This window comes from Cinclus cinclus, unplaced genomic scaffold (genome assembly GCF_963662255.1).
Source record: "Cinclus cinclus unplaced genomic scaffold, bCinCin1.1 SCAFFOLD_136, whole genome shotgun sequence".
NCBI lineage: Eukaryota > Metazoa > Chordata > Aves > Passeriformes > Cinclidae > Cinclus > Cinclus cinclus.
Window position 1 is genome coordinate 221,448 of NW_026912163.1, and position 10,848 is coordinate 232,295.

Here is a 10,848-nt window from a genome sequence, read left to right on the forward strand (position 1 = left end):
ATGCAAAAATTCAAGTAATAGGGGCAACTGGGCAAGTAGAAGAGAGGACATTTTTGCAGCCGTTAGACATAAAATTCGGAGGAAAAGAATTTGATCATCAATTCCTGTATATGCCTAATTGCCCAGAGTCACTGTTTGGAAGAGATCTGTTATCTCTTCTAAATATGAGAATATTATTTGAAGGAGGACGAGTGAAATTAGAAATTCCTGATAAAGAAATATCTAGACTATTTGTGATTAAGGAGGTAGAGCCCACCCCAATTCCTGAAGAGGTTGAACAGGCAGTGGTACCTTGGGTTTGGGAAACCGGCACTCCAGGTAAGTCTAAGGCAGCTCAACCAGTAGTGGTTGAGCTAAAGGAGGGAGTCCAACCGGTAAGGATTAGACAATATCCGATTAAGTTAGAAGCTAGGAAAGGAGTAGCCCCCATGATTGCTCAATTCTTAATCCAAGGTATTTTGCAAGAATGTGAGTCAGAATTTAATACCCCAATTTTTCCAGTACGAAAACCCAATGGTAAATATAGGTTAGTTCAGGATCTGAGAGCTATAAATAATATAACCAAGGATATCCACCCAGTGGTGGCAAACCCCTATACTTTGTTAACATCTGTGTCTGAAAGATTTCAATGGTTTACAGTAATTGATTTAAAAGACGCTTTCTTCTGCATCCCTCTGGCATTTGAAAGTAGGAAATATTTTGCATTCGAGTGGGAAGACCCTGACTCTGGCCGGAAGAAACAGCTTACTTGGACACGACTTCCGCAAGGATTCAAGAATTCCCCCACAATATTTGGGAACCAGTTAGCCAAGGAATTGGAGGAATGGAAAACAACACAGGTAAAAGAATCTCCCTTTTCTCATGTAATACTTCAATATGTAGATGACATTTTCCTGGCCACAGAAGAAAGGGACATTTGCCTAAATTTAACTATAAGCTTATTGAACATGCTAGGCCAGGCTGGATATCGGGTCTCGAAAGAAAAGGCCCAGCTCATCCGGACAAGTGTGTTATATTTGGGCTGTGAAATAACACAAGGAGTAAGGCGATTAGGAGCAAATAGAATTGAAGCCATCTGCACCATACCTATTCCCCGAAATCATCAGGAACTAAGATCCTTTCTAGGAATGGTAGGATGGTGCCGGCTGTGGATACCGAATTTCGGACTCCTGGCCAAACCCTTATATGAGGCACTAAAAGAGACACAGTTACGGTGGGACAAGCCACAGCAGAATGCGTTCCAAGGGCTAAAGCAAGCACTAAAAGAAGCCCCGGCATTGGGACTACCCGATTTAACTAAGGACTTTCAATTATATGTAAATGAGAGACAGAGACTGGCTTTAGGAGTACTCACGCAAAAGTTGGGATCATGGAAGCGTCCGGTCGGCTATTTTTCGAAACAACTAGATGCAGTCAGCTCTGGATGGCCATCCTGTTTGCGAGCCGTGGCAGCTACTGTACTATTGATTCAGGAATCAAGAAAATTGACTTTGGGTAAGAAAATAGAAGTGTTTGTGCCTCACATGATGATAACAGTTCTGGAACAAAAAGGGGGGCATTGGTTGTCCTCCAGCAGAATGTTGCAATATCAAGCAATATTAAGGGAACAAGATGATGTTGAGCTAAAAGTAACTAACCATATCAATCCAGCAGAATTTCTCCGCAGTGAGCAAGAAGAAGGCGAATTGACCCACGACTGTGTGGAAGTCATTGAACAAGTCTTCGCTAGCCGCACTGACCTGAAAGACGTGCCATTGGAGTCTCCGGACTGGGAACTGTTTACAGATGGATCCAGTTTCGTCGAGAATGGGACCAGGTATGCGGGTTATGCGGTGGTAACGCTCCTCCAGGTCGTGGAAGCTAAAGCCCTCACCCCGGGAACATCAGCGCAGAAAGCAGAGATTGTGGCTTTGATTCGCGCCTTGGTTTTGAGTCAAGGAAAGAAGGTAAATATATGGACTGACTCTAAATATGCATTTGGAGTTCTGCATGTCCATGGAGCATTATGGAAAGAAAGAGGACTGTTAAGTTCCCAAGGGACATCTATAAAACATCGAAACGAAATCCTATCTCTTTTGGATGCTGTGCATAAACCAGCTGCAGTAGCAGTAATGCATGTGAGAGGACATCAGAAGGAAGAAGGAAAAAATCTACCAAGGAAATAATCTAGCAGATGCTACTGCTCGGAAAGTGGCACGTGAGGTTTGGACACAATTGGCATTGATTCCGACAAAGGTAAGCCCAGTCACTCCTCACCTAGAGCAGAAGCCAAATTACTCCTTAGAAGATGAAAGACTGGCCAGACTTGTGAATGCCCAGAAGAACGCGTTAGGGTGGTATGTGACCGACATAGGGCAAGTATTAGTACCTGTCAAGATCATGAAAATAATTTTAGAAGCAGAACACAACAAATGCCACTGGGTGGCAGAGGTATTGGTTAAATTTTTAAAGAAAGAAATCATTTCTAACCAGATGTTGACTTTAGCTAAACGAGTTAATGCAATGTGCCCAGTCTGTATAAAGAACAATCCTGTAGTGAGGAAGCAGATTCAATTAGGAAAATTACAGGTAGGACCAGAGCCAGGTGATTATTGGCAAGTTGACTTTTCAGAGTTGCCCAGGGCTCAAGGTTACAGATACCTTCTGGTATATGTATGTACTTTTTCGGGATGGCCCGAGGCTTTTCCGTGCAGAACTAACCAGGCTAAGGAGGTGGTCAAAACCTTATTAAGGGAAATTATTCCTAGGTTTGGAGTACCCCTGGGAATTTCATCAGATAGGGGACCACATTTTGTGGCCGGAATAGTACAAAACATAGCACGAGTGCTCGATGTTAAATGGAATTTACATACCCCATGGAGACCTCAATCAAGTGGGCAGGTAGAAAGAATGAATCAGACATTGAAAGGTCAGATCAAGAAAATCTGTCAAGAAGCTAAGATTCAATGGCCGCAAGCATTACCATTGGCTTTGTTAAGAATCAGGATTAAACCCAGGGAAAAGGTAGGAGTAAGTCCATATGAAATACTATATGGCAGACCATATCATGCAACAACATTAAAAGGTGATCCTCACGTGGTTGGGGACCAAATGCTCTTTAACTATGTTCTATCTCTTAACAAGACTCTTACAGCTTTGAGAGGTGCTTTGCAGTGGAACCGCCCTCTGCCGCTGGAAAATCCAGTCCATGATATCCAACCAGGAGACCGGGTGTATGTAAAGAACTGGAGCACGGACCCCTTGAAGGAATCATGGGAGGGTCCACGTCAGGTGATTATGACAACCTTCACGGCGGCAAAAGTCGAGGGCATCAACAACTGGATCCACTACACCCGGATCAAGAAAGTCCCTACTCATTGGGAAGTGCAGCCACGGTCTTCCACCAAGATGGTTATTCGAGCCAAACCCACCGACCCAAGGCCTACATCTTAATCATTGGACTGATCATGTCATGTCAAGTAACTTTAACTCATGAATCTGTTGTGATTACTGTTCTAGAGCCGGTGACTATGGCGGTTGAAGGAATGAATGTAAATCTGACTTGTTCATTCACCAATGACCAGGGAGCTGGATCCGAAGAAGTCAATGTAAGATGGAAAAAGGATATGGATTGGGTAGACACAGGTATTGTCACAACTTGGGATATGAAAACACAAATGGGAAACACTACCCTACAATTGATAAATGTAACTTCGGGATCTGAAGACAAGTATTTATGTGGAGTCTGGATCAGAGATAGTTTCGACTACGGTAACTTGAAATTACGGGTAATGTCATTATTAGGGGATGGTACCAAGAAGGGGGATGTTGAGGTCATTCCAGCCTCAACCTATGTAGACATGTGGGACAGTCCTCCTTTGCGAATGAATTGTACTTTCCGATTGAAAAACGAGTGTGAATATGGGATACAAGTTAAGTGGTGGAGGGAAAATTCTCAGGGAATGTGGAATCAAATCAGCGAAGGAGTTAGCTGGTGGTCCGAAGGAACCGTGGGAGGAGGATGGTTAAATATTACTGATCTGAAGATTGGGAAATTCGGAAGTAGATACTTGTGTATAGTCTCATGTGGAGAAATGGGTGACTTTGGAATACGAAACGTCAGGGCTTGGTCGCATTTGAGAGGTGGAATCACTGGCCAACGTGGGGTCTATAGTGGGCGGGGACATGCAATAACTGCAGTTTATCTTAATAGCATCAGAGGAACTCACAGAAGAACTCGAGCCATAGATGTAACATTTCCCCGCAGTCAGGAACAGGAAAATTTGATAGTAGGATTAATTCGGGACTTTGGTAAAGTGCAGAATGTTTCCTCGATTACAGCCTGTTTACCTTTACCACAGGCAGCCGGGGAGCTGATACCGTGGGGAATCATCCCAGTAAAAACTTTACCCAGGGCATTCGTGGATTTTACTTGGAGTTGTAAATTGATACCAAAGGAGTATGTAGAAAAGAAGGAAGGATGCCAATTAATTAGGAATATGTTGGAAAAAGATTGCCAGCAAATGCCAGGCTACTATGCGTGGGTTAGTAAAATGAACAAATGCATTGTGGAAGGACCAATAAGGGAACCCTGTAATAAGGTTTGGATGCAGGTAAAACGCACAAGAAATGAAGAAGTATGTCAAAACATTACGCAATCACAGTCTTTAGAAGACGATTGGGGAGCAATTTGGGGACCAAGTTTATTAGAGACATATAGTTACCTAGGAACTGTGAATTGGTGCATTCAATGGACAGGAAATAAGAACCAGACTTATACTAGAGTATTAACAACAGAGACAGCTCAGAGGACATCAACTGGGACAACAGAGACATGGAATTGTTCACGAGTTATTACTTGTGATACTCCAGAAGCAGAAATAGGTTTGGTACCAGTAAGAGTGTTACTCAAGTGGGGATGTGAATGTAGAGGGTACAATCATACAATTAGGGGAGAGATGGCCGGTAACAAACAAGTAGATTGCAAAACTACCACTATCAGAAGCCCTGGTAACTTGGTCTGGGTAATGGGACATGGGAAATGGACCACTCATATACCGATCGATGGGATGGTAACTCAAATAATTTTAGGAGTTCCTACCTTATGTCCATTCTGGAAACAATCTAAACTTAATAAACAAGAAATACAGGCCAGGCAAAGGAGAGACATAGGAGATGAAATTATTGAAGAAAATGAGTGGCATGAACCGTCAGGGGGAGTAAAATTCGGATGGGCACTAGAATCTTTATTTGCACCTATCTCCACATATCGAAATAGGGAAATGTTGTATAGACTCCTGGGACAGACCGAAAGATTAGCAGCAGCCACCAAGAAGGGATTTAAAGATTTAAATTCACAATTACAGGCAACCACTCGGATGACATTGCAAAACCGGATGGCATTAGATATGCTGTTACTAAGAGAGCATGGAGTTTGTGGATATCTGCATGGGAAGACAGATCATTGCTGTATTCATATCCCAAATGTGACAAAGGAAGTAGAAAAAGATAGAGATCAATTGGAGAATATTGAATCTAAAACTAGGGAAATAGCAAAAGATGCGGAATATAACTGGATTGGAGCAATATTCAGCTCTCTAGGGATCCAGGTCTCTGGTTGGATATCCTCAATTGTTCAATATGCAATAATATTGTTGATATTAATTGGAGTTGTGTATGGAGTTTACAGATGTCTTCTAGGAGTAATCACCAGAGAAGGAATTCATACCGGAGAATAATGAAGGCTATGACCAGGAACGGACAACCGGCTGGGAACACACCGCCTCCTTCGTGCTTAGAGACGGTTACATGAAGAATGGAGGGAAGAAGTTGAGCATCCTTGCAGAAGATTGAAGGATGCTCAAAAGGGGGGAGTTGTTAGCATATACATATACATTTAATAGTTAGTGGTAGTAATGCTAAGGCTGCAGTTTGTAGCTAGTGCAAGGTAGGCCCGGGGAACTAAGCCAGGGAATGTGCTGAGCTACAGAATAATGAGTTAAGGGCCAGTGGGGCGAAGAAGGACCAACTGGTTATTTATAGGAACAGTAGGGAATTTACTGATGAAGTACAATAAACAGGTGTGGGATTAATCTATAGTTCTAGTTTAGACAAGCATGTAGGATTTATAACCGTTAGAAAGGTATCTTCTTATTGTCTTAACTTAGGCAGGCGTGCAAGAGTTATAACCTTTAGAAATGTTATCTCGAAAATGACTGCTGCCTTTGATGTGAAGTATGTGGACCATAGCATGCAGCCATGGTGAAGCAAGATTTGTAAAAGGGTATAAAACTGTGTAAGATTCACTAAGGGGTTGGGACTTTGACTTTGGACGCTAGTCCGCAGGTCCCCGGGCCCTGAATAAAGCACCGCACAAAACAACTTTGTTGATTTGTGTTTTACTCTTTGGGATCGGGCAGCAGGTCCAGTAATGATGTGGAAAAAAAGCCTGGTTCTTCCTCTGGAATCCAGTGGAAAAAGGTTGCCTTTGGCGTTCTAAGCCTCAGTTTTTTATCTAGGTAGGAAAGGCTTGGCTAGTCCTCCTGGCTGGAGTATCTCCCAATAGGATGATGTAATCTCATCAGTTATACAGTAGGACTCAATGGCCCATTAACAGAAGATACTTCCTACAGAGATAAGGATGATCACCTGTTGGGGGTTGGTTCTTTCCTTTTTCCCTCTGTGGAATTTTCCCCATTGTCATGCTAAGATATCTGTTGACTAGGCCCTGGTGGCAAGGGGGAGGGGAGAGAAGAGGGAAACCCCCCGAGATTCAAACATCCAGAAGAGGAAGCGGAAGGCGGGGCCTCGGCCCATTCTCCCCTCGGAGTTCAGAGGAGAAGGACAATCGCTGCCTCTTTCCCATCACCGCCATCCCAGCGTCGGGAACCATCCTCACTGCTGTCGGACCTTGCCCTGCTGTCTTCTTGCTGTAAACTACCACCATCCAGCACTCTGTCGAGCACCAGGACTGACACCGTGAGCGGAGGGCTCTCTCCATCTCTCTCTCCCCCTGGGACAACGCTGCCATCACCCCCAGCCCTCCTGCGGCTCTGCAGGACCTGCCCGCCCCCAGCACCGCGAACTGCAGCTCAGAAAGGACTGGGACTGAGTTACTGTTCTGTTTGTGGGTAATTTCATAGCTGTTGTTCTTGTTTGTCTTGTTAGGTATACTAGTAAAGAACTGTTATTCCTACCCCCATATCTTTGGCTGAGAGCTCCCTTAATTTCAAAATCATTATAATCGGAAGGAAGGAAGCATCACATTTTTCAGTCCAAAGGGAAGCTTCTGCTTTCCTTAGCAAACACCTGTCTTTCAAAAAAGGACACCCAGGGACCTGATCCTTTATGTGCAATGTGTTACCGACGATGTTGCAAACACCTGGGCTTTTATGTGGCAATTTTTATGGAGGGTGTTGTTCCAAGGGAAATGGTGCTTCACATGTGAAGTTTTGCTTTTCTGTCACAAAGCCTTGGGCATGCTCGGGGTGGCAGTGTGGGATATTTGTCCTCTGAAATGGGTCCTGTTTGGTGTAAAATAACCATTTTTTTTACTGGTTTTTGGTTTTTTTGTCCCTGAGGAGTATGAGGCTGACCAGTCCGGTTGGTGTCTGGGAATGGGGGGGGGGGGGGGAGGGGGGGGGGGGGGGGTGTGTTCTGGGTTCCAGCAGCACTCCCAGGGCTGCTGCTTTGAGATGTAATATGGAACCCAGCAATCTCTGTGCTCTGCAGATGCGGGAAGGAGTGGAAGAGCAAGTGGCAAAGCTGGGCTTTGCTCCTTAAATCCCAGAACAGCTGGGTTTAAGTTCCATCAGCCAGGGGAGGGAATGAATCCTGGTGCCAGCTGTTGGGGGGCACTGGACTGGTGTTAGCATCTTCTCTCTTATTTTTTGCATGATGTGATTGTCCCTTGATGAGAGAAGTCAGAAAACGAGGCAGGAGGGGGAGCTCATTTTGTTTCTGTGAACTCCAGGCTTGGGGCAGCTGCAGAGCACTTTGGTTTCAAATAATGCTGCCCAAACACAGTGAACTTGAATCTCTCTTGGGCACTTTGGGATCCCTCTGTGCCACTCTTCCTCAGATCCTTCACCTGCGAGGTGGGGGCTCAGAAACCCCTGCCCCTACTTGACAGGTTTTTACATGTACAAATTGATTTTCTTAGAGAAGCCATCAGGCATAATGAGAATCTATGGAAAACAGGGGGTTGGTACACTAGCTGATAGTAGGTCTTGGGCTTTTCTTCTTTTCTTTAACTTGTTCTTAAAAGGATCCCTCCACTGGAAAACTGAATGGGGAGGGGAGGGAGTTGCTTTTCATTTTTGGAAGTATTGCTTTGGATTTTGGTATGTCAAGTGACACCACCAAAATAAGATTGGAAGAACTGAGCTTCAGGACTCAGCACTTAATTATTTTAATGTGTTTGTGTGGGTGCAGGAAATGCCAAATCCCAAAGCAATTCTGTTATCTGTAACATGAAGTGCAATAACAGCTTTAAAACCAAGTGCTCGGTGTGGGGTTTTCACATATGTTTTTATGGTGTAAAAGCTTTTCTTGTGCCCCAAAAGCCACAAGGAACCTGCCAGAAGCCGGCCTGCATTGAATATGTGGGATTTCATTTTGCTCTTGGATTCTTCCCTGCAGTCTTCTCTCGAGTTCTTGTTCCAGAGGGGCTCTTACTCCAGAGCCATACGGGGGGGGGGGGGGGGGGGGGGAGGGGGGCGGGGGTGCGTTGCCTTGATAAATGGGAATGAGATTGCCCAAGTCTGTCAGGAAAGCAAAACCATGCCCGAGGTTTGTTTGGCCAAAGATGGACCATGAAGACATCCGTACTGGCACTGGGTGTGAGCGCTGATGCTTTTGGGTGGTGTGGTGCCTCTGGCCCCTCAGAAGTCAGGGCGAGGCTGAAGGAAGGAGGGAAGCTGCCACAGCTGCAGGTGAGGGCAGTGCTGGCTGTTTCCAGCTGCTTGGTGCAGAACTGGGAGAAGTGGGAGAACAGCTTTCCTCCTTCTTTCTCTCCATCACTGGGCAGAATATTAGGATGAAGCTGCACTAAGCTATGTCAACAAATGTGGGTTGTTGTTTGGTTATTTTTCTTCTGGCTCTTTTATGTATTTCCAAGTGATCCAGTGAGGAGCAAGTTGCTGGCTTACATGATTTCTGAGTGACCTGTCACGGAAACGGGCATCTCTGTGTGCACGTGCTTCCTGGCAAATCCAGATGAGACATGGAAATCCTAAGGGAGGATTTACAGCCTTGACCACACGTGACACAGGCTTGTGAAAATGGAAGTGACCTTGACAGAATAGCAGCTGTGAAGTGAAGCAGAACTGAAATCCACATAAGCAGAAAAACCAAGTGAAGTGGTACTTCTCGGTCATGCGTGCACCTCGTGCCTCTGCCTGCTGCCAACACTCGGTGGTGCAGCTCGACAGAGTCCCTTTCAGTGTTTGTTGGGTTTGATTTTTGTGGTCAGTTCCTATAAACAACTCCCCTCCTTTAGTGGATACATCCCTGGAGTGGGACCAGACTCACCTTTAGCCTGGAGGAATTCTCTGCTCCCCTGGTGTTGTAATGCACATTTCTGTTTTTGTGTTGCACTGAGGATGGTTCGTTCTGTTTCACTCTCGGTTTGTATCGTGGTTGTCCCCTTCCCTTAACCCCTCCCTTTCCCCTGGCCAGCCCTGAGTGGCTGTGATACGGGATTCCTCCGCCCCTGAGTTGGGATTGAAAATACCCCGTGTTTCCCATGCTATCTCTCTTCTCCCTGGAACCCTTCAGGACAATAAACTTGGATCATCCCAGGAAAGAGAGCCTCCTCTCATCTTTTACCTTTGTCCATGTCAGATAAAAAATCCCCCATCTCTCTGACCCTGAGCTAGCCGAGGCAGGTCAGAGAGACCAGGGGGAAGATCTGACACCCTGGAAAGGGGGTGAAGCCAAGGCTTATGAGTAAAGGGAAGACAACCACAGCATGGGCATTGTGTCCTCGATGCATGCAGCACCACGTGTTTTCCAAGTTCCCAGCACTGATGAATGTAAACAAGAAAATACCTGTTCCTTCAAGTGTCCAGCTCTCCCCCGCCACCTCCCCTGCTTCCCCTGCTCTTATCCCTCGCTTGCCAAGGTCCTGCATCTCCCTGCTCTCCAGCTTCAAGTCACCTTGTCCTGCCTGTGGCTGAGAAAATACGGGCCTGAGGTTCTTTTAGCAGCAATCCATTCATTTAAAGAGCACAAAGAGCATAAAGTGCAGAAGAGTCTTTAGACATCCAAAGAAGGGACTCTGCTTTTCCTGTAGTTCTCCTTCCTGTTTTCACATGGGCCGGAAGGATGGGCATGGCCAGTATTTATCATATGAAAGTGATGTTACTAAATTTGTCAGGAGTTCTGATTATTATTATTATCATTATTATTATTCATTTTCTGACAGAAAACATTCTCATTTTGCCTTTCCCACATTGTTTACAGGTGCTGCCCAGGGCGGACATCTGTGGCTTCAGACAGCAATTGCCTGGGAGGAAGGGGAGCCTTTGCACAGCTCACCTGCACAGCTCAGGTGGATAGGACAGGGTTGGTGTGGCCTGAGAAGGCATGAACAGCCGTCTGTGTTCTGGAGTGACTTGAAACCTTTCTCTGTCAGGTTTTGGAGGCATTTCTCTTTGGGATTTCTTGCAATGCAGCACCCTGGGTGTCCCTTTGTGCAAAGTCCAGTGGAGGGCTCCCGGTCCTGCCTGTGCTGTGAGGTCAGTCAGAGGATACAGGGTTCCCCTTTTCCTCCCTGCTGGGATGAAGTGCCTTGGGAATCTGGAATCTGGGTGAAACTCCAGCTCTGCTGGTGTCCAGGGATTCGAAGTCCGGGGGACTGGGTTTACC